Raw genomic sequence first — 19,365 nt, 5'->3', positions numbered from 1 at the left:
CCAGTTGTCTGCTCTCTGTGTCCATTCGCTGTGTGTTCTTCTGTGTCCACTTCTATTCTTGTCAGTGGCATGGGAATCTGTGTCTCTTTTTGTTGCGTCATCTTGCTGCATCAGCTCTCTGTGTGTGTGTCGCCACTCCTGGGCAGGCTGGACTTCCTTTTGCGCTGGGCGGCTCTTCTTATGGGGTGCACTCCTTGCATGTGGGGCTCCCTTATGTGGGGGACACCCCTGCGTGGCATGGCACTCCTTGCATGCATAAGCACTGCATGTGGGCCTGCTCCACATGGGTCAAGGAGGCCCGGGGTTTGAACCATGTACCTCCCATGTGGTTGGCAGATTCCCTAACCACTGGGCCAAGTTTTAATACAACAAAATATGACTAGTCTGATAATTATCTGATAATTAAATTTGGGTGGCTCAAAAAATGACTCTGTCCCCTTTGTACATTACTGGTGTCAAGTCGGTAAGGAGAATCTTCCTTATGAGCCAAGTGCTCCTCACCCCTGAGATGCTGCTAAGGCACCACCTCACAGAGGAGGACATTAAAGCTCCGGGAAAGTACATGGCAGAGCCAACATTCAAATCTAAGCCTGCAGATTTCTTCTTCCGTACTCTCTACATTGCCAGAAGTTAATCTGAGGAATGATGGCTCTTAACACAGAAGAAATAAGACTCTGTAATAGGATGACAATTTTTTACTTGGGGAGATCACTGTGAGGAACAGATACATGTCAGCACTATCTTCAAAAGTGTTTGTAGGTGATTATCACAAAGGTGCAGAGAGATCTCAAAGAAATCCAGAAGGAGCTTAACAACCTGTGTTTAGGAAGGATCGTTCCTAGAAGCCCAGCAGCCATGACTTTCACTCTAGGAACTACTATGAACCAGCAGTTCTCCAGGTAACTTCTCTCCCATCAATTCATTCAGTCTTCTGGTATTTTCTGGGACTGCAGTCTGTTGTTTCTGATCACTTCACTGGCACCAAGATACCACTTGCTCATGGATTTACTGATGGTCGTGTGCTTCCCTCTCCCTGACCCTGGACTGGATTTAGGGGCAGAAAAAGTCTCCTGGCTTGATGCCTGCTCTGCAAGGCATTGGGTGGTTGAAGATTTCACTGAGGGTGATCATTGGAGGATATATAAGTTACTTATCAGTTTCTAACAAATCACCCCGAAACTGAGTAGCCAAAAACAACACACATTTATTACCTTACAGTTTTTGTGGACTGGGAATCCAGGCTGGCCTGGATTGTTTGTCTAAAGGCATCTCAGAAGACTGAAGTCAGGGTAATGGCTGGGGTTACAGTCACCTCACGGCTGAAGTGGATCCACTTCCCCACTCATTTACATGGTGTTGGCAGGACTCAGGTCCTTGTGAGTTCTCCTATTGAGGCGTGCAGTTCCTTTCAGGCTTGTAGCCAGAGACCTCTCTCTGCTCCTTGCCATATGGGCCCTCTCCATAGGGCAGTTTACAACATGGCTCATCTACAGCCAGCAAGCAAGTAATGCCCAGAGCGAGAGAACATGAGCAAGACACAAGTTACTGTCTTTTATAACCTAATCTCAGAAGTACATCCCGTCATTTCTGCCATATACACTCTCTTTGTTGGAAGGAAGTTACCAGGTCCAGCCTTCACTCAGGAGAGGGCATTACACAGACATGTGACTATTAGGAAGAGATGCAGGGAATTTTATAAGCTGCAAACCACATGAAACAGGCTATCTGCACATTATCTAATACAAGCATTGGTTTTAAGCATCAGATATAATGTGCAAAACTAAATATTAATGAGATTTACCTCTAGCATTATATACTAGCTCCCACCCACCTCTCAGGAGATAAGTATGTTCATGGCTATTTGCATTCAGTCTGGAACTCTTTTTTTACATGAACCGAGGACTTTGCTCCCAAAAGAAAACGCTGTATTTATTCCTTAAAAGCAAGGAAACTGCCATGTTATTCCCTGCCTCTTACAATCAGTGACTGACTGGTGTAAGAGGTCTATTTGAAGTAATGAGCGCTGGAAAATTGGGGGAGGGAGCAGTTACAGCAAAGCTGGACTTGAGAGTGAGCAGGAAGCATCCACTGTTGGGGGAGGTGAACCCTGGCCAGAAGACTAGCTGGGTAGCTGTAGAATCCTTTTGAGAGAAAGGTATTCAGAGAGGTCATGCATTACAAAGGGAGAGAAGCGGGGTGGCATGGCCTTGGGGTCCTGTAGGTCTGTGACAGACACAGCTGCTTTCACTGGTGGGACCAGCAGCATCAGGAGAGAAATCACTGATGGAATAAACAGGACTTAAGAACAAGAACAGAAGTCTTAACAAAGGGTGTTTTCTGGAGGAGCAGCTCCACATACTTGTACACCTAAAAAAGAACACAGATAGGAAAGATATTTTGCAGTATGCCTATTGAAAAGCAAAAAAAAAAAAAAAAAAAAAAATTCCTCTGACCTAAAGTAAAACATCAACACTTTTTTGAATAGGAAGGAATTTCAGTTCTGAACTAAATGCTTTAATGAGGGACAGATAATAAGTGTGAATTGAAACTAATTGGTGTTTCAGATCACTGAGCTGGTTGAAAAACCATTTGTGATGAGGTCTGTATAAGTTAACAGTCGCTTTTAAATGCCTAATTAAACACTGTTCTGTCCCTAGTGAGAATAAAAAAGTGTATTGTCACTCATTGCACTATACTTAACCAAGTGATTAAAGTGGGCAATCAGTGGACAGATTCATTTTCTGTGTGAGTGGCAAGGTTCTTTTCCCCCCCGGAGTAGGCTGATGTAGGTAGTCCTCAGACAATGGCACACTGTGGCATGTACAGATGGGAATAAGGTCTCGTGGTGAACATGCACAATGGACTAATGTGAGAAAAGAGCCATGAGATTCTTGTTGAACAAAAGGAAAAAAAAAAGTCAAGGTGAGAGGTAGCTCTATCATGCTTGATTTTTTTCCCCCCTTATCTTGGGAATAATAATTTAAAGGGTATCAATAAGAGGATTTTCAAAATTATGCTATTTGGGCTTTAAGGATTAAGGGCAAAAGTGTTTGAAATGAATTATATTCAGGAGAGATCAAGGCTAATACTTGTAATTTCATTTTACTATCTGCTGGGGACCCCTGGAATTCAATGAAAAGAGCATGAAGAGGACAGTCTGACAGATGGAGTACTGGAGTGGGATCAGGAGGGGTTGCTCTGAGGTCACTGCCTGTGGAAACACTTTCTGGGTTTAGGGACCAAGGGGCTATTCTGGAAGTTGAGTAATTTCTTGAGTGTACAGGAGCTACTTGTTCAACAAGGTAAAGGAAATCTAATGAAGCATCTGGTTTTTTCTACATCTCCCCAGCCTTCCCTCCTTCTCTCCTTCCCTTTCTTTCTTCCATTCTACCTTCCTGCCTTCCACCACAGTTTAATATCTTGGTGTAAAGCAAGCAGTTACTATATGGCCCAGTTCTATAGTAATAACTGCATAGCAATTAAGAAAAGAAATATTATTTCTATAATTAACCTCCTTAAAAGTTTGCAGGATAATTAACTGATTCTATTTGCGCTTAAGTTAAGGGAAAAGATTTTTTTAAAAATAATTGCAGAAAGCAAACAAAAAAGCTGACACAAACACCACAGATGTTAAAAAAAAAAGGTAATTATTCTGATTATTTATATACCTGAAAAACACTTTCAAGTTACTTGTGTAACCCTCTATGTTGTGTGGAAAACATCATTTCACAATGCAGATGATAACAGATCGCTTCTCAGAACTGGGAGCAGCTTTGTTGAAACGTTGGCAAGAGGTCCTGAGCTGGTTTTGAAAAACAAGGATGAAAGAAGCAGAGGAAGTCAAGGAAGACTTAATCAGGTGGGGTTAATAGTGTATATTTCAATCATATTCCACTTTCCTCTTTCTTCCCACTCCAAAGTAGAGGTGGCCATACAGGGCCTCTACGGTGAGAACGTTGTAACATAATGCATTTATTTAGATTTGTAGATTTTTGTATGTATCTACTTTATATGATCCATCTGTGTTGCTTAATATAGTCTTGCAGACCCTTTCAGCTCTTTTTATCCTCCAGAAATATAGAATTTTGTATTTTAGCTAATGTATTTTTTAAAAAAAATCTTAATAGGACTGGAAACGTCTTAATGGTATTTCCACCCCTACCCCCACTTCTCTTAGGAATCATTTCCCTCCAATAGCACACATGGTTTCTTATGCACTATTTGCACTTTATATTGGTTGAATGAACTGATCAATAACAGTCATGGTTTCTGAGACCACGTTTTCTTATCATCTACCTCAAACTGAGCCGATTTGTTTTTCTTTCCGAATTGGATAGTGAGGCAGGTGCTTTGGCCATTTCTACCTTTGACCACAGGCGGGCCAGTCTAGCCCTGCCTAGCTGCTTGAAGACTTTGTGCTCATCTGATTGGCCATCAGGTGGCTGGGTCTCTCTGAGAAGGGTTAAATCTCTAATTTAAGCTGCCTTGCTTGATTAGACCGGAAAAAAACACTGCTGCAACAAAGAGTCTCACATCAATATTTCAATTGAATTCATTCTGAACCTTTATTTCTATCTTCACCCCATGCTCCAAGTTATACTGAAAATCCCCAGGGAAATCAATGGGGAGTAGGGCTAGTGAAGGTTCTCCCACTCTTCTGTGTCCAGGAGAGCTTGACTGCTGGCTTTCCTTGGACTGGCCACTCTGGGCATAGCAAGGAAAGAAAAGCACTTGACCCTGGGTGAGAGAATGCTTTCCACCTTGTATTCACTGAGGTCACGTTATTTTGTCCCTTAAATGTATTATAGAAACCCCCAAAGAATACCTGGGTTCTAATCGCATTCTGTCTAGATTTTAAGCATTGGTCAAGTTGCATTGCCACTTTCTTGAAGTGAAAAACCACCTAGAGATATGATTGTCTTCATAAAGAGCTTTAAAATACTGGTATACAGAAAAAGAACACGGTTTCCCTGACAGAACTCTTTTAAAAGAGAAAGTCACAGGGTTATCACACCCATATTGGGAGTTAAATATTGTAAGACAGTTTTGATGTTATTTCTTTTATATATTACACACTGGGAATGTAGAATTTAAGTATCTGTTTGTAGAGGGGGCTGGAGCCCAATGGTTAAAAGAGCTAGGCATCCTGGATACTACTTTGCTGTATCTGGGATGCAGTGATACAGCATAACTGCACTCAGCTTTCAGGGGATGAACTTGATCCGACTGACCCATGCACCAGCTAATCAGCACATGTAACATGATGATATGCCACTGTAAGAGCCAATCATATATTCTGATAGTAGTAACATAAAAGCAGCTTCCATGTAAACAGAGGAGTGGAGAAAACAAAGGAAGCTTAAAAGAACAGGAGAGAGAGAGAGCAGAGAAAGGTGGAAAAGAGCATGAATAAACTCAATATGCATAAACTCCCCATGACTCCATGTGCCTTTATCTTTGCTAATGGTCCTGACTTCCCCACTCTGACTGAGGGGCCCAGCTTGGACCCCAACATTTGGCATAGTTGGCAGGATGTTCCAAGCAGTGTGAGTGGATCTTCAGCCCTGGTGGACCTGACAGTGAACGATGGGGTGGGCAGGGGCCTCCTTCAGGTCTTTGGTACCCAGTGGCAGGGATTCTCCTGTAATGGGCCATTCCAGAGAGCTGGGATATGGATCATCCCACTCTGGAGTTTATTGTGAAGGCACTGGAATCCTTGGGAGCTACTTTAATCCTTTCCCAAAAACAATGTGCTGGGAAAGTGCCGTGGTTGTCCTGACTATATTGCAGAACAGCACAAGGAAATTTTGGCTGCAAAAGTCTGTGTTCAGAGACTTACAGGGTGGCAGTAGGGACTGGGGGCCTGACTAAGTTCAGTGGAGGAAGAGATGGCTCTCGGGGAGGTTGATGGTACCGTGAGTACTTGCGATGAACCCTGGGCTGGGTTGCACACCACCCCCAGGACTCAGGGTCGGATGGTATGGCACAATGCTGGGGGGCTCCCGGAGACTGTTAGTTAAATGGGCCACTTGTATGGACCTGGTTCAGATTGTGTGTGAGATGGGGATGCACCAAATGATGTTCCAGGCAAATTATATGGGCCCGGACAGTGAACTCTTTTCTACTCATCTGAGGGACATGCTTCTGGCTATAGCTCCACTAGGTAGTTTTGGTTCCTTAGCAGCCTTCTTCATCCCAGATGTGGATAAGGGGGAACTGTGGAGTCCAAAAGGTCTCTCCCCTTTCTGGAGCAGGACAAGGAGGGGGCTGTACCAGGGGCAAGGGACCGGCCCAACTCGGGCCATGGGGAGCATGTCCTTGAAGCTGCTGAATGTGTCTTGACTGCAAATGTTGGCAGACCTCATTGCTGCCAGTGTGAATCCAGATAAGATAAATCAGTAATCTAATGAAGTGCTACTAGCTCTCTGGAAGGAGCTGATGCCAGAACAGTAGTACACAAAGTTGTGGGGGAAAAAGTCCCCACTAATGGGATGTCCTCTCTATTTATTTATTTATTTATTTAATTTTTTAAAAGATTTATTTATTTATTTAATTTCCCCCCCTCCCCTGGTTGTCTGTTCTTGGTGTCTATTTGCTGCGTCTTGTTTCTTTGTCCGCTTCTGTTGTCGTCAGCGGTACGGGAAGTGTGGGCGGCGCCATTCCTGGGCAGGCTGCTCTTTCTTTTCACGCTGGGCGGCTTTCCTCACGGGCGCACTCCTTGCGCGTGGGGCTCCCCTACGCGGGGGACACCCTTGCGTGGCGCGGCACTCCTTGCGCGCATCAGCGCTGCACGTGGCCAGCTCCACACGGGTCAAGGAAGCCCGGGGTTTGAACCGCAGACCTCCCATATGGTAGACGGACGCCCTAACCACTGGGCCAAACCGTTTCCCAAAATTATGTTCTTTTTTTTTTTTTTTTTGAAGTACCAGGGACTGGGGATTGAACCCAGGACCTCCCATGTGAGAGGTGGACACTTAACCAATTGAGCCACATCCATTCCCCTCCTCTCTATTTATTAGATGTTTCACGGGCAGAACCAGAGGACAATGATTATGAAAATTGGCAAGCAGACCAAGGAATCTGATTAAGGAGGTCAGAGGACAGGAGGCTGCACATAGTTCCCCATGTGGCCTGTCCAGAAGCCCGACGGAAGGTGGCACATGGTGGTAGAGTACCATGAACTGAATAAGTGACTCCACCTTTACATGCATCAGTGACTGAGATCATGGATCAGATATCACATGTGTTGGGACACTACCATTGTGTGGTGGATTTTGGCTAATGCTTTTTTCTCTGTAGATATTGCACCAGAGAGTCGAAAACAATTTGCCTTTATGTGGGAAGGACATACCTTTTAGGTGCTTCCTCAAGGGTATGTTCATAGCCCAACCACCTGTCATGGTTTAATTGTACAGAATCTCTCTACATGGATGCATAGATCCTCTGTTATGTTATGCTAACCTCTGATTCTCTTTCAGAAATAGAAGAAGCAGCCAAGGACCTATAAGACAGGCTGACAAGATGCGGTTGGGCTGTCAACAAAGCAAAGGTCCAAGGGCTTGGAGTATCTGTCAAATTCTTGGTCGGGTAAGACAAACATTATCCCTGAGGCAGTCATAGATAAGGTACAAGCATATCCCCGACCTAGTACTGTAAAACAGTTATAAGCATTTATTGACCTATTAGGATATTTGAAGATGTTTGGCACAGATACTCTGCCCCTTGTATGCCCTCCAGAAGAAGGGAAGTGTTTGGTATTGGACTGATGCCCATGAACATGCTTTTCAAGCTGCCAAGCAGGCAATTGGTTAGGCTCAGGTCTTGCAAGTTATTGATCATTCCCTGCCTTTCCAACTTGATGTCACTTGTCATGATGCTAGGTACAGCTGGGGCCTCTGGCAAACACATGGGAAACACAGGGTACCCATAGGGTTCTGGTCTTAACTATTGAAAGGGGCAGAACCCAGCTATTCTCTCATTGAGCACTACTTAGTGGCAGTGTATACCACCCTTCAGACATGTGCAGTGCTTACAGGACCACAGTGAGTCCTAGTACGAATCTCCCTCCCTGTGGCAGGATGGGTATGTTCATAGTTGAATGCACCCAGGACTGCGGTGGCTCAGACTCCCACATTGGTCAAATGGGGCACATATTTGGAGCAGCAAGCCAATGTTGAATACTAGCCCCCATCTGCACAGTTGCAGGAAGTATTAGGACCAGTAGAGTTTCACGTTAATCCCTCTGCCAGAGGGCTTCCTGGTCCCCAGGCTTTAGAGCCTAGCCTGTACATGGATGGAATGGGCACTATACCAGCTGATGCCTGGTGTACAGATGGGTCTAACATAGGTATGGTGATGTCTTGGACCGCTATAGGTATCAGAATGGATACAGAAGGTATCTGGTTTGAAACTGGATTTGGTTAAAGCAGCCAATGGGCTGAACTGAGAGCCATGTGGCTAGAGATAATGCATGAGTCCAGGCCCCTTACAGTGTATACAGACAGTTGGGCCATGTACAAAGGACTAATTTTATGGCTGCCCAGTAGGAGCTGCAAGAATGGATGATTGGTAAAAGACCTATCTGGGAACAAAATTTGTAGAAGTACTTGTGGTCCAAAGGACAAAAGTGCAACATAACTAGTTTATCATGTTGCAGGGCATAAACCTCTCATAAGCCCAGAAAATGATGCTGCAGACAGTCTAGCACAAGTAAGAGCTTTATTCCATCTTACGGATGGACAGGCTGCCCGGGTACATAGGCACATGGGACATGTGGGGGCTTGAACCCTCCTGCAGATAGCCAGGTGATATGGTATTCCAGTTAACAACTGTAGATGCAATGGACACATAATAGCCTGTGAGCTATGTGCCAAACAATACCAACATAGACATCAGGTGCCCATGAAAAAAGGGGTTGGAAAGAGAGGAGATAGATCCCTATACGTAGGGCCGGTAGATTATAATGGACCCCTGCCCTTCGATAAAGGATATAAGTTCTTGTTCACAGCTGTGGATATTAACACAGGTTTAGTTTTTGCCTTTCCATTCTGAATAGCCACCCAAAAGAGTACTATCGTGGCAATGAATATTTTAAGTGCCCAGTATGGGCATCCCCCTGAAGTGTGGAGTGACAGAGGCACTCATTTCACAGGTTCCAAAGTGCAAACTTAGGCAAAAAATGAAGACGTTGATTGGCATTCACATGGTCCATATCGACCGCAGGCTGCAGGCATGATTGCATGATATAATGGTTTATTAAAGGACAAATTACACATGACATCTCCAAAGTTGCCGATGTTGCAGGGGTGGGCTACCTGCTTGCCTTCTAAATGAGCAGCCATGCTGAACGGGGCAGTTGCCCCTAGACTTGTTTGTACGGGGACATGATATACCCCTACATGTAATAATGAATATCTCAGACTCTCTTGCATTTCCTAAAGTTTTAGAAGGAACTTTGGTATTGCCTGCCCCCACTGTCTTGGGGTCAGGACAAACAGCAGTGTGGACATGGCCATGGACTGTTGTAACTTAAGTCCCCACTTAGAGAGCCATCCTGTTACCATATGGAGATGACATGAAGAGGGGATTGACTCTGACACCATGGGTTTGTAAATGACCATCTGAGGTACGAGTTGCATTGCCTGAAAACTCAGAGGGAATCCTTCTGGGGGGAACTTTTGTCTTGCAAATGTGGCCCATACCATTGCTCCCAGTGGAACTATTCCTTTTGTGGTCAACTTTAGTGTGGGAAGATGAGGTATGATATTCCAGACCAGGGTGTCCTTTAGTGCCTGCCACCATTCTGTCCCAAAATGAACAGGTCACATGTGTATTGCTTGAGAGATGTGATTTACCTCTCTTGGTATCTTTGGCCCTACCATCTTTCTGCCTAGGTTAACAGCAGCCAATACTGTATTGTCATGGGCTCATACCTATGCCCATGTTCACAACATTACCAGTGCTGGCTATGCATTGACCTGCCAGCAGAAGGAACAGAAGGCTTTCTGTGGACTATTGCTCTGGAGACCGAGGCTAATTGGACATAGCTTCAGACAATGGACTGGTCCACATCAGAATGGGAAACAATACAAAGGCAAGTAGAAGGACTGCTTCACAGAGATATGGACAATTTCCACCCCTCAATGGGTTATGCTAGCTCTACTGGGTGGGGGGTGGCTTCCAGCTGAACATGTAACATTAAGGGAAATACTACCCCAGTGTATTGAACAACATGCCAATGATTCCCAGAGAATAACCGTATGGACTCCCTGGTTTCGTTGTAAACATACTGTAGTTAATAGTCACACTGAGTATTAGTGGGAACATTTGGAATCCATTTGGAAATGGCTTGTGTTAATCAGCATTGGTTTTGTAACTTTCTTAGTTATGTTTTGTTGTGCCTTATATTGTTGCTTTGGCCTTTGGGCCCAGGGTGTGGCCCTGTGGCGACGAACCCCTAAGACGCCGGCCATTTAAAAGGTGGAATGTAGCAGGGGCTAGAGCCCAATAGTTATACGACCTAAGCGCCCTGGATACTTCTTTGCTATATCCAGGACGCAGTGACACAGCATAACTGCACTCAGCTTCCGGGGGATGAACTTGATCTGACTGACCCATGCACGGGCTAATCAATGTATGTAACATGACGGTATGCCACTGTAGGAGCCAATCATGTATAATGATACTCCATGTAAACAGAGGAGTGGAGTGAACAAAGGAAGCTTAAAGGAATGGGAGAGAGAGAACGGAGAAAGATGGAAAGAGCATGGAATAAACTCAATATACATAAATTCCCTGTGACTCCACATGCCTTTATCTTTGCTAACGTCCCTGACTCCCACACTCCGACTAAGGGGCCCAGCTCGGACCCCAACACTGCTCTTCAGTCAGGAAAGTGGATCTCATCACGGCACAACCCTGCGGCACCCACCTGGCATGGCTCATGCTATCAAGCTCCCATCTGTTTGTTTCTTTTACTTTTTTCTCATCCTGTTTGTTTTGCTCTCAACTTTCTCCTCTATTGATGTTCATTCTCTAATTTTTAACTTCTCCGTAAGTTTTCAATTTCATGTATGTTCTGGTGATTTCACCTTCCTATCTGATTTGTGTCCCATGGAGTCTTGACTCAGACTAGATAAAAATTGGGCTGTTTTAATACATCATTAAAGTAATGTTAGACATGTTTATCTAAAAAGGAAAAACCTAAATTATACAGCAACTGTATTTAGAATTTCAATGAATTACAGAGAATCTCTTCCTCTTTCTCTTTTTTTAAGGATATTAGAGATAAAGAGCTGGGATGATATTTTTAAGCATAATGTGAAATAGATAACTACTCTGATTGTCAGTGTCTTAACTTACTGGTTTTAGTATTGATGAAATTGATATTCCATGATAATAAAGTCCATATGAGCAGCATTTAAAAAATATAAAAATCCAGATCAATCAAGTCAGCCTACTCACCCTTTTGTATAATACTACAGTACTTATGCTGGTTAAAATGGAACAGTGTGTTAAATGCTGTTATAAACTGGAAAATAATTCCTATCAATTATTAGATGTACATTAGCAAATGACTTAAAATATTAGGATCTCAATATCAATAAATTAACATGACGGGACTTAGACTGCACAACCTGAGGCTCTGTAATCAAAATACTATTTTTTTTTTCCTGAGGTTTAAATTTACATGGGAAGAGTTGAGATTTATACATGAAAATGTTACAAACAAAAGTAATGGAAAGGGCTACCTTATTTCAGGTAGTGCTCAAGCAAACCATTCTGTAAGCTGCCTACGAAGTACTTGACATGTGAACAATGGAGACTAGTATTGTTACAAGCGTGATATGGACCTTTCCACTACTCAGTCCAAGGTATTAAACTTGCCTTTGCCCTCTTTAATAGCTTCCTTTGCCTATTCTGTTGCTTGTGGCTCTATCTTCTCCAAGGCTGCAAAGTGGTGTGTTTCTATCCAAGGTTAACATTTCTCTCCTGTGGAATGAAGACTTCTTCAGGATCCTTTGGTACAACTTTATAATTTCTATAGCTTTCTTTATAACCCATTAAGTGGATTCTTAGTTATTTCATGATTAGGGTTACTCTTGTGAGTAAATCTTTTCTTCTATACATCTAATTGATGTATTCCTGGGAAAACTATTGATATTTTTGTATATTTGTGTTGTCCCTATGTATTTAGCTTTGCTTGTCTTTTTTGGCTGAGTTGATCATTTTGATGAGAAGACGAGATTAAACTGATTCGTAGGCTTCTCTTTTTGTTTTGTGGGTGAGCACATCTTTTTCTTTTCAGAGTCACCTCTGATCTGCAGCTATAAAGCATAGGCCTTATAGCTCGACGTTAGGGGGTCATTTTGAAGGGAAAAAAGGTATGCTTGACTTCACTGTTTTCTCCCTTCCTCCCATCTCACTGACAGCTCAACCCATATCCATGTGACATGTGAATGGACAACATGTTTTGTGTTCTCTGTTTTTCCTTTCTCCAGCTTCACCTGCCAAGGAAGAGAGTGTCATTAGGGCATTATTAGATGTACTGTCCGGTGCTCATGTGTTGGGAAAGTTAGATGTAGGTTCCCTAAAACCTTCCTGATTTGGTCTAAATGGTTTTATATCTCTCTGATAGTTTTGTGAGTTCAAATACTTGTGATTTTCCTTCTGTTGCGAGACAGAACAATGGCCTCCCAACTTGTCCATGTGCTATTCCCCAACACTGTGAAGATGTAAGCTTACATAGGAAAAGGAACTTTGAAGACGGGATTAAGATTTCAGACTTTGAGATGCGGAAAGAGTAGCCTGAATTACCAGGTGAGTCCAATCTAATTACATGCGTCCTTAAAAGGGGAGAACCTTTCCCAGCTGTGATCAAAGAAAGCTGTGACAGCAGAACAAGGTCAGAGAAAAATTCAGTATTGCTGGCTTTGAGGATGGAAGAAGGATCCAATAATACAAGGAATGTGGGTGGCCTCTAGAAGCTGGAAAGGCAAGCAACACTTTCTTTTCTAAAGCCTCCAGAGAGGAATGCAGCCCTGCCAACTCCTTGATTTTAGCTCAGTAAGCCTCCTGGCAGACTTCTGACCTCCAGGATGTAAGATAAGTCATTTGTCTTATTTTAATCCACTAATTTGTGGAACTTTGCATGGCAGTAATAGAAAACTAATGCATTAAGTTTATATTTTTGTTTTTTTAATTGCTTTCTCTTAATTTCTGTGGTTAATGTGTGCGAGTATGTTTGTTTCATGGGGGACACGGGAATAATTAGTATTTTTGATAATATTTTTAATATTTCATCTTAATTTTTTGTTTCATGGTTTTTAACATTTTATTTTTTAAAAAATGTTTGTTTTTTATTTATTTCTCTCCCCTTTCCCTGGTTGTCTGCTCTCTGTGTGCATTTGCTGTGTGTTCTGCATCCACTTGCATTATCCAGCAGCACTAGGAAACTGCATCTCGTTTTTGTTGTGTCATCTTGCTGAGTCAGCTCTCTGTGTGTGCATGCAGTGCCACTCCTGGGCAGGCTGCACTTTTTTCATGCAGGGTGGCCCTCCTTGTGGGGTGCACACCTTGCAAGTGGGGCACCCCTACATGGGGGCACCCCTGCATTGCAGGGCACTCCTTGTACACAGCAGCACTGTGCATGGGCCAGCTCACCACATGGGTCAGGAGGCTCTGGGGAATCGAAACTTGGACCTTCCATATGGTAGGTGGACGCTCTATCAGTTGAGCTACATCAGCTTCCCAACATTTTAGTTTAAAATAACTTTAGATTTACAGAAAATTTGCAAAATGAAAATTTGCAAAATTAAGGTATCTTAATATCTTACAAAACCAGAATACAATTTTCAAATTGAGTAAATGAATGATGATACAATACTATTAACTAAATTACAGATCTTCTTAGAATGTCACCAAATTTTCTATGTCCTCTTATTTGTTTCAGCATCTAATCTAGGCCATTTAGTTATCATTTCTCTTTAGACTCTCCTAAATTGTGGCCATTTCTCAGTCTTGTCTTTCCTGGCCCTAACGATTTTGGAGAGCACTGGTCAATTATTTTGTTGGATGTCGCTCAATTTGGGTTTGTTAGTCATTTCATTTTGAAGGGAAGGACTTTCTGGTTCCTTTCTTAGGTATAAATGTGGTCAGGGATTGGGCTATGAATAATTGAAGAACCCAATGCTCCCTTTGCTTCCAGTGGTCATTTTTTTTCAATCTCTGAAGACTTCGAGACTGAGTGATATCAAGTTCACTAGACTTCTACTTTTTATTTGTATTATTCTCTTCCAATGATCCCTTATAATTCTATTCTGTCTAAAAGTCTCTAAGCAAATTCAAAACAGCTGTAAATAACTAATACCTAAAATTGCTTCAGTAAACTGACCAAATCTGGGTCTGATTAGTTGATAAATGCCTCATGGAGCCAGTGATTGGGAGTTGGGTTTGGTCATTATGGCTAAAAACAGCAAAAATTATTTAGTAACTACTATGTGCTAGGCGTTGTGCTATGTCCTTTACATCAATTATCTCATTTATTCCTTACAACAACCCCTTGAGGTAGATATTATGATTCCTATTTTATGGATGAGGAAACTGCAGACCTGAACAGTTAAATAATTTACTTGTGATCACATAGTTTGGAGGGTATTACAGTCTGGAACAGAGATGATGTGGAGGTTAATGAACAAGAGCAAAAATCCAATCTAAGATGGCTCCTCAAATTTGGGTATAATGGAAGACAGAATGCGGTGGCAAGTATGTATGTTGAGGCACTGGAAGGAAATCACAAAATCATGGATTGTTGGAGTAGAAAGATTCCTAAGCAATTATCTAGGTTATTTAGCCTCTTACAAATTGAGATATCCGTCAATTATTTTTCTATGAGACATATTTCCAGCTTTGCTGAATTCTTTGCAAGACTGCCCATTCTATCTTATGACTACTGTAATTGTTTAAGTCTTTCTAATGGGCTCAAAACTGCCTTTTTGATGTATTGTTGACATAGGTCCTAGTCAAGCTCCCTGGAGTTAACAAGGTAAATATAATATCCTTTCACTTAACAATCCTTCAAATATTTGAAAATAACTATAAATGTTATCCTAAAATCTTTTTTATTTACAAGCTTTTCAGCTATTCTTCTTATAATATAAATTCCAGTCCTCTTACCATGCAGGTCTCTACTATTTGGTTACAGGTGGGCAAATAACTGGAAGACTCTTCAAATTTGAATTTAACATGAAAAGTAAATGAAAGCCATTTAATAACTGAGGGAAATTAGATATAGTGCTGGCATAAAGTAGTCAGTTGAGGTTGGGAACATAATCTACAGGAGAATCTTGTGCGTATGCTAAAAGTCTGGAAAAACTCAGGGTAAGATCATTTCAATAATTATTTCTTTTAAGACTTCCCTTGGAAGAATATATAACTTAGATTTCCTGAGGATATAATCTGGAGCACATCTGAACATTTATAAATGGTGTTCTGCCTGGTACTTAGAATGTTTTCCTATTTAGGAGATGTGTTTGGCAAATGAGACTTTCATCTTTTGATGCTATCAACTGATATTCTACAGTAAAAGTTGGATGATGGATTTCTTTGGGAACATATCATTCTGTAATTTTACCTCTTTCCTTCTCTTTCCTTCCTTGTAACTGAACCCTGAAATAGAACTTAATCTGTCAGTTGTACTTTCCACTGGTTGTTTCTGCACAACAAACACCAAAATTGCAGATGTCTAAACTACAAAATCTTCTTGAAATTAAAAATAGTTAAATAAAATAACTCTTGCAAATAAGTTTAAAAAATCTTTGGTATTTACTAGGTTATTTCTAAATAGTGTCTTTTAGTAGGAAAAATCAAACATAGCAAAGTCATGACCTTTTAAAATTTTTCTTCGCCTAATGTTAATTAAATAAACAAAACCTAAATGCTAAATACTACTGAGATTTTGAATCAGCTGAAAGTCAAACTGAGTCATTCATAATCCTTTTCTAACTTTGAATTTTCTTTCCAGCTATTCTGGAAGTTGCCCTGAAATGCTAGTAGTTGTAATAACTTGTGGCTATCCCATTTCTGAAGGGTATTAAGAGGAGTTCAGAAATTATTATTGTTCATAATGAATTATACCCATCTGAAAAGAGGTGAGGTAGATACTTTGAAATGGTTTAGAGATTTCATGAGCCGTTGTAAAAGGAGTCAAAACAGTTAGATTCTTAAATCTCCTAAAAATGTGATCATTATTTTTTTTAAATGTATTAACTTAATAGTCTCAAGTTCAATTTAGCCATCCTTTGTGTTTAAAAATGGGAAATGTTTATTTATTTTTGGAAATTTCTCTTACTCAGAGAAATTCTTCAATTTGTTCTCAGCACTTTTCCTGAACTACATCTGCTTCCCTATAATAGCATTTAAAGGAATAATTTGTCCCTGTGTAATTAGTCATTGATCAAAGAAACATCTGAGGTTTTGGGGAGAAAAAAGCAAATTGTTAAAATCCTGCTAAAATATCTTTAAATTTATTTTTTAAAAAGATACTTATTAAGGCATTGAAACATACAAGAAGATTTTGTGTTCTATGATTTCTTGGGCATCATGTGAGTAATTCAGTTCTATGAGTTTGGAAAATAAAACAGTAAATCTTCAGGCATTGAAATCTTTTTCTTTGCTCTGCTGTGTCACAAACATATTGTCTTAAACAGTAAGAACTTAACTGTCTTCTGCAGGGCACCAAACATAAGAAATTGACAATATTAAATATTAACAATATTTGAAGCTGTTACCTTCACTTTGGTGCTCGTGTTAGAGGGTGGCGTTTGCATGTAATACCTAATGTGTTGTAAAGGCAGATGTGGAGGCTTCACAATGGAGTCTGTTCCACTTTGCTTCTTGTAGCAGTTTGATATTATGAATTCCAAAATTAGATATTGAATTGTGTTTGTAAACTGGTCTGTTCCTCTGGGCACATTAGATTGTATTAGATTCATAAGAAGTTTCACTTTTACTTTATTAAATCAAGATTAGAGCTTTGATTCGACCACATCATTAGGGTGACTCAGTTTGAGTCCCCACTTCCACCCCCTTGTGGGCTATATAAAGGGATACTCAATCAAAGACAGTGAAGTAAATACATGGAGAAGGAGAACACAGAAGCAGATACACAGAATGAGAGAGTGCTCCCTAGACACAGCCCCAGGAAGAGAGATGAGCCTGGTAAAATACTGCTAACCTTGTGAAGAGAACAGAGCAGCTGAGCCTGGAAAGAAATGATCCCAGAAAGAGAGAAGAGCCTTAGGCCAGTCTACAGCTGAGACAGAAGAGGCTTGGACCACAGGGTCCAAGGGGAAGGAGGAAGGCTGAACCCTAGCAGACATCACCTGCCATCTTGCTTCAACATGTGGCAATAGACTTTGGGTGAGAACGTACCTCTTATGGTACCTTGAGTTGGACTCCTTAGAGCCTGGTAACTGTAAGCTTCTACCCCCCAAAATATACCCTTTATAAAAGCCAAAAGAGTTCTGGTATTTTGCATCAGTACCCCTTTGACTGACTAATATACTCCTTTTCAGCAGATTGCAACCACAGTTTATTATAACTCAGATGTGCCTGGTTAAGCAGAATTACAGAAATTATTTTAAATTAACCCCCCAAAAATAGATGCTAAAGGTTTCTGCAAAGAAACCAAAGACTGAAGCTAATACTGATAATGCAAACATAAGCAAACATCAAGAAAGTTGCTGAGCAAACCATTTTCCTATTACTGAGTTATTCGTCAGTTGCATTCTGAAACCAAATCCCGATAATAATTATCATCTATTCAAGAGCAAAAAGTTGGTCCTCCAAATGTCAAAAGTAGGAAGGTAACTATACACACACACACACAATGACTCTTGACCCAGTTGTATATTGTGCTTTAAGCTATTATCTAATGATGTACACATACAGAACATTTATAAACATAATTTAGGGAGAATGCTCAACTTTTCCTGACAGGAGAGGTGATCAAATAGGTTTGGGTCCACTTTTTCTCTACAAAGCTAGACACAAGTTTTGCTTTATAAAGGATTTCCTATGACTCCTAACAGCACATCGTAAAAATTCAACTGTCTGCCTTACTAAATAGTTGTTGAAGTCACCTTGCAGATGGTCATGTTAAGTCCCTTAGTTATTTTTGCTGATATATTCTGTAGAGTAGACACAAATAGCTTGGTTGATTCTGGTATGACATGAATTCTGTTTCCTGTTTAACTGAAATTTGGGGCAATACAGGTGGCTGAAATATGTAAGTCTAAATCTAAGTAACACAATGGGCTTTTGTTTGATTGATGGACATTTTTAAATTTTTCAGTGTCATCAAAAAAACTTATGGATGAAGTGTAAGAACTATATTTGTGTGAAAAAAGGCAGAATTTTTAATTTAAAGACCTCTAAAACTTGGATATTTTTCTAGGTTTATAGGTAAAAATGTTAATGTCAAGGGAATGCATTTCTAAACTTTAGAAGGGAATTAATTCTAATATATAGTTAACGAGATAGGGCATTTGTTCATTTTGTTTTTAACTTGGTTTCTGACTAAATACTCTCTGTTTTAGCTTTTTTATTCTACTTTTTTTCTCTCTCAATCAAGTCTAATAGTAATAAATTGGGCAGCATTGAGACTCTTTGTAGTGATCTGCATTTTACAGGCAACGGACATATGCTCTTTTCACCTTCTGGGACATAACTCCTCTTTAAGCTAGAAGGGTTGTCAATCACGTTATCCTCAACACCTCACTAATGGTGATGGCCTGAGCAGGGCCAAACACTCCCGTCAGGACTTCTGCCAATGAAATCAGGAAAGAAGTGCTCTCAGTTTGCTGAAGTCTCTAGTTGTAAGGAGTAGGTGATCTTTGAGCTTTCAGTGGCTATCTTGCCCCTGAGGAGAGCTTGCCCAAGAAGGAAGAGGACAAAAGGAAAGCACAGGTAAGGAGAAAGAGGGACTGATGTTTGAGCCTCTGATTAGTCTCTGCTTGATGCCAGGCTCACTGCAGGATTTACAGTTACTTGAACAGCTCATTTCCCTATTTTTGTTTTAGATTGTGTTAATCTCTCTCTCTTGCTTGCTACTAAAAGTTTTCTTACTAAGACAATATAGTAAAGGAAAAACCATATGAACTTGTTGATTTGACCTAAAAAATAGCAATTTCATGTGGTTAAATTTTTATAGAAATGTGAGAGAAAATTCAGGTTGTCAGAAGACCCTAAAGTCCCAACTTCACCCACTACTCTGTATTTCACCTCTTTGAGCTCCAGTTTCTTAATATGGAAAAGAGGGGGATAACTAGCCACCCAACCTTCACATATGTAAGTTGTGGAAGTTAA

The sequence above is a fragment of the Dasypus novemcinctus genome, chromosome 15 (assembly GCF_030445035.2).
Source record: "Dasypus novemcinctus isolate mDasNov1 chromosome 15, mDasNov1.1.hap2, whole genome shotgun sequence".
NCBI classification, from domain to species: domain Eukaryota; kingdom Metazoa; phylum Chordata; class Mammalia; order Cingulata; family Dasypodidae; genus Dasypus; species Dasypus novemcinctus.
Note: the sequence above shows the minus strand (reverse complement) of the source record.